We start from the raw sequence: 6,051 nt of genomic DNA on the forward strand, positions 1-6,051 counted from the left end.
TCATATCTGTGAAAGTTTCATGAAACTCTTAGAAGAAAAACGCGTATTTTTTGCAATTATTTATCAAACAAAGACGAAAATTATGGAATTATTATCCCGTTTCTTACTGATGAAGTTGTTTTAGAAATCAAAACCAACTGTGTCGACCAGCAGCCGGATTCTAACTTCCGCTATCGCTAAAATATGCTAAAATGCGAAAGCTAACATTTTATCCGAATTTTTGGCTATCCCCAAAAATTTCGGTTCTGTCCTTCCTTTCGCTAAAAATAACTTAGCCTAAATTTTAGTATTTTACCCGGCCGCAAGTGGCGCTGCATTTTAATGGTGGTAAATAGTCCATGGCGGCCGCTTTGGTGTAGTGGTAAGCAGGGCGCGCTTTCACTCATCAGCACCTGGGTTCAAACCCTGGTCAAAGCAACATCGAAAAAAATATAGAAAAATGTTTTTTCTTAACAGCGGTCGTCCTTCGGCACACAATGGCAAACCTCCGAGTGTATTTCTGCCATGAAAAACGTCTTTTCATAAAAATACAATCGCCGTTCGGAGTCGGCGTAAAACTGTAGGTCCTTTCGCTTTGTGTGACAACATCAAGGCGCACACCACAAATCGGAGGAGAAGCTCGGCCAAACACTAATGTGTAAGCGCCAATCTATTATTATTATTAAATAGTCCATTTTAATGGTGGTAAATAGTTTATTGCATTGTAATCATTCTCATTAAGACAAATAAAATTTGATATTTTTTTCTTTCCTGATTGGACTTCATGAAGACAACACGTTTTTCGTTTGACAATATACCACATCGTCCACAAAGACCTTTAAATTGAAAAAAATTTAGTATAATTTGGTTGAATGAGTGTCAAGATACGAGCAAATTTCTAAAACGGTGCAAATGCGAAACGTATCAATGTTCCGGGTGACGGGTTAAATGATTCAGAAAACCGACTCGGGATAAGTTTCAAGTTTCTATGCTTGGAAATCATAACAAGGAGTACATATATCTTATCAGGATAGTAAACTTGCAGACACAATTAACAAAACTTAAGAAAATGAAGTGAAAATATGATGTATTAAGATTCATTCGATACATATGCATCTTCTCAAACAGTATACTGTGAATATTTTTACCATTGTTTTCAGCCTTTCTAACACTCTTAAGTTTCTAGAACTTTATTTTTGGAACAAAAAGGTAACAATTTCATATTATAATTTACAGAATGTATTAAATTCTGGTACACGTCTTCGCTTTAAGTGAGTGTTCCGTTCGTGGTTTCTGACAGATTTACAATTCTCCATTGCTGTTGTGGGATCGTATTTTCGAGATCATATTTAATTACATTACCCTAAGGCAAGTTGGATATAAAAAAAATTGGAGATGTCCGACAGGGTCGAAGTAGAAGACTGAACTGTCTTCAGCTTTTCGCAACGATATATTCGGGATCCATACGGTATGATGAAAATAAATTTTTTAAATCTAAAATGACGAAAAGTTAAAAGCCTGTACACGCCGAAGACATATTTGACCGAAATAAAAAATGTTACAAAGATAACACCGTTTTAGAAATTTGCTCGTATCTTGACACCGATTCAACCAAATTGTACGGAGTTTTTTTCATTTAAAGCTCTTTGAGTTTCCTACGATCTTTGGTTGAGTATTTTAGGTTGATAAAAACAAATTCTAGATAATAAATTTTAAGAAATAAAAGTTAAAATTTTATATTTTTTCTCCTTTTTTTTAAGATTTTCTTGAATTTCTCAATAATTTTTTATTGTAGAGAGAAATAAATGGTCCCATCGTGTTTAGCGACACCGAAAACATATATTTGGGCTATTAGTGCGTAAATTTTCCACAAAATCTACCCTTTCCATCTCCTTGAACATGCTCTTAAATATTTGAGCTAAAAATTGTACAAAACGGAGACTCAAATCGGGTTAATATTTGAATTTCGCAACTAGACTGTGTCAGTTGAGCTTCTAAAAGTATTCCAAAGTTTTAAGCTGTCAGCCTCAAAAAATAATGACATTGGGTAAAATTGGGTCAGTCTAATGTACAGGAGCCAGCTATTATAGAAACCATGTAGTTTGTTTGGTCCGTTCAGTGTGCAATTTCTTTTATTTCGTTGTGCCTCCCCTCCTTTCTAGTCTCTGGCGCTATGTTTATGAACCCACGCAACTGAAGCAGCGGGCCATTTCCAGTGCACACGCCGTAGCGAATGAGACACTACTTTCGAAAGAGGAAACTTTTGGGCCTAAGTTCCGTCATGGAATACATCCGATTCGTCCGTCTGATTATTATTATCTGCTTTAATTTAGATATTGTTGGAAATCAGAACGTTATAGTTGCTATATGCTTTAGTATCTGACCACGTCTTGTATTAAAATATGTCATCCAGTATTTGCTTTCATTGTATCAATACCAGCATTGGAACAGTTTCTTTTTGAATGCTGTATACATATCAGAATCGACCACTGGTAGGAGTGCAATTCAAACCATCTATCAAGTTGTAGAAATTTTAAGCTTCGGGTTGAAGCATAAACAACTCCTTTGGAACTGTGGTATAGTCAGGCTTTACGCTCGGTTTCTAACCAAAGATTAAGTTTATGCAAACAAAAGTTCAAGCGACCAGTTTTTGACTAAACATTTTAAGTCCTTTTTCTAGATAGCTGTGGAAAAAAAGTACGAAGACTCATATAGCTTTGGAATTTTATAAATGTTTTGAGCTTATAACCAAAGTTCGAGCCTATATTGTCCAAACCAAACAGTCACTTTTTTATACCGCCAACAAATCTATGAGGAGTAGAACAAAATGTATGTCGTGTTTTAAACGTTTTATAGCGGATATTTTTTTATTTGTTGAAATTTTTTTGATCGACTAGACAGAACTGGACTTTTTTTAATATTTTTTTTTTTTTTTGGTATGCGAATTTTTGTTTTAGATTAAAGCATTTAGATCTACTGACCACAATGTCTGTACGCCGAAGCAATGAAAACTTGTTGTCAGCTAACCTATGTACGATTTGTCGTGATATTTATACCGAAACTGATGATGTCCTGTGAACTCGACGCCGTTTTGGGATCGCGATATCCATAATGACCCCGATAGTTTTCACAGCAAAGAGACCAATTCATATTTAGTCAAATTTCGAGCGTTCCGAGCTCAGGCAGGATAGCTCAGCTTATAGCATGTTGGGACATAAAATTTGACGGGTCTTCCAAATTATCGGTAGATAACTTCCTTTGCCGAATAGAATCGCAGGTAATAGACACCTTTGGTGTTATTGGCATTACCGGCGCTCTGCCGAGCTTGTGAAATGGCCAACATTATGTCAAACACGTCGCACAAATTTCCAAGAACACAGAACGGATAAGGAAATTAAAAAGTTAATTCGAGCTAGAAAGCAAGGACTTAACGAAAGTTTAGACGATTTCCGGAATGCCATCTTGAAATTGGCTGAGGGTTTACAAATACCTTTACCTCAGTTAGAGCTCGTTGAAATCCTTCAGAGAAATTTGCGTTCTCTCATTCGACAGCTACTATACATACCCGTAACCTCACTTGTATAACTGCGTAAAATGTGCCTGAAAGGCGAAAATCTTTTAAACGAAATCTCAAAATCAATTGTGCCCACAGTACCACCCCAAAATTAGCAGCAGTTGCCCCGTCATCACATAAACGAACTATACGACAATGCCGGTATCATAGAGTAAGTAGACGAAGTATGTAGTTGAGATCGATGACATACATAAAAATACAAACAAGACTAATTTAGTGTGCTGGAATTGTAGCGCGGAAGGCCGCAGATTTTTCAGCTGTCTTGCAGATAGAAAAATATTTTGCTACGACTGTGGTTCTCCGGGAATATACAAGCCCAAATGCACTAAATGTAGGTCGGAAAACTTACAGAAGAGCGAGGTTCTCCACCAGAATCCTGGCTACACACAAAACACAAGACATAAAAAGTTTATAACGCGCCACGATGCACCGAATACTCAGAAAACTCCGCTTTTAACAAACATAATACCCTATGATGCTCGCCTACGTAATTACAGCAAAATACGTTCCAGAATTTTTGAGAAAGAAAAAGATAGCATTGTTACAAATCGCAACGTTCTTCTAATCGCATAAAACACTTTTCGAAAAAACTGAGGTCAAACAGGACAATTTTAAGCAACTTTATATGTTCAATCAAACATAACATAATTAAACATAAGTCTTATGGAAGTGGAAATATTGGGTGAGAATTGTTCCTTGATAGTGGAGCACAGGTTTCCTGTATAGAGGGCTAATTAGTTGAGGAAATGTGTAGAAAGCAGAACTTTCGGTAACACAAAGTATCCGTTTGTACGGCCGATGCACATTAGGTCAAATGATTAATTTGGCTGTGCGAAAGTCCAATTTCGTAAACGCAGTTTTACATTATTTTTTGATGCCATTCTGTAGGGAATACTCCAAAATAACAGGAACTTCACTTTGTTTTTGTAAAATAAAAATCACCATTAGACAGCAATCAAACAAAGTTATACTTTTAAAACGTTATTGACACGTTGTTTGCGCACCGGTTTATTTCTTAATTTTAAAGTGCATTTTTTTATAAAGTTCGAATAATTAAAGGAAAATGTTGAATGGAAAACAAAAATATAGGTGACTTTATAATTTTTTTGCAAAACAAACTGACTTATTTGCATAACCTCAAAATTTTTCGGATGTATTTCCATTTATGATTTAATGTAAGCTTTTACAATTTTGTTAACTTTCGGCACACAAAATGGAAATGGAAATGGATAAACTGGGATGTAGTGAGTTGATCTTATTTTACTTAAGCCGCCGTTTTAAGTCATTTTCAAGAAAAACAGTTTTTTCTGGGCTATCATGCTATTACAAAAGGCGAGATGTTTGTAGTTTGGCTGATTGGATGTTCAAAGAAAGAAAGGCTTTCTTCGGTTGTCAACCATGTTGAAAAAACAAATTTTGGTGCTGCTCATATCTGTGAAAGTTTCATGAAACTCTTAGAAGAAAAACGCGTATTTTTTGCAATTATTTATCAAACAAAGACGAAAATTATGGAATTATTATCCCGTTTCTTACTGATGAAGTTGTTTTAGAAATCAAAACCAACTGTGTCGACCAGCAGCCGGATTCTAACTTCCGCTATCGCTAAAATATGCTAAAATGCGAAAGCTAACATTTTATCCGAATTTTTGGCTATCCCCAAAAATTTCGGTTCTGTCCTTCCTTTCGCTAAAAATAACTTAGCCTAAATTTTAGTATTTTACCCGGCCGCAAGTGGCGCTGCATTTTAATGGTGGTAAATAGTCCATGGCGGCCGCTTTGGTGTAGTGGTAAGCAGGGCGCGCTTTCACTCATCAGCACCTGGGTTCAAACCCTGGTCAAAGCAACATCGAAAAAAATATAGAAAAATGTTTTTTCTTAACAGCGGTCGTCCTTCGGCACACAATGGCAAACCTCCGAGTGTATTTCTGCCATGAAAAACGTCTTTTCATAAAAATACAATCGCCGTTCGGAGTCGGCGTAAAACTGTAGGTCCTTTCGCTTTGTGTGACAACATCAAGGCGCACACCACAAATCGGAGGAGAAGCTCGGCCAAACACTAATGTGTAAGCGCCAATCTATTATTATTATTAAATAGTCCATTTTAATGGTGGTAAATAGTTTATTGCATTGTAATCATTCTCATTAAGACAAATAAAATTTGATATTTTTTTCTTTCCTGATTGGACTTCATGAAGACAACACGTTTTTCGTTTGACAATATACCACATCGTCCACAAAGACCTTTAAATTGAAAAAAATTTAGTATAATTTGGTTGAATGAGTGTCAAGATACGAGCAAATTTCTAAAACGGTGCAAATGCGAAACGTATCAATGTTCCGGGTGACGGGTTAAATGATTCAGAAAACCGACTCGGGATAAGTTTCAAGTTTCTATGCTTGGAAATCATAACAAGGAGTACATATATCTTATCAGGATAGTAAACTTGCAGACACAATTAACAAAACTTAAGAAAATGAAGTGAAAATATGATGTATTA

The sequence above is a fragment of the Rhagoletis pomonella genome, unplaced genomic scaffold, assembly GCF_013731165.1.
Source record: "Rhagoletis pomonella isolate Grant_MI unplaced genomic scaffold, Rhpom_1.0 Rhpom_scaffold_00002, whole genome shotgun sequence".
Taxonomy (NCBI): Eukaryota; Metazoa; Arthropoda; class Insecta; order Diptera; family Tephritidae; genus Rhagoletis; species Rhagoletis pomonella.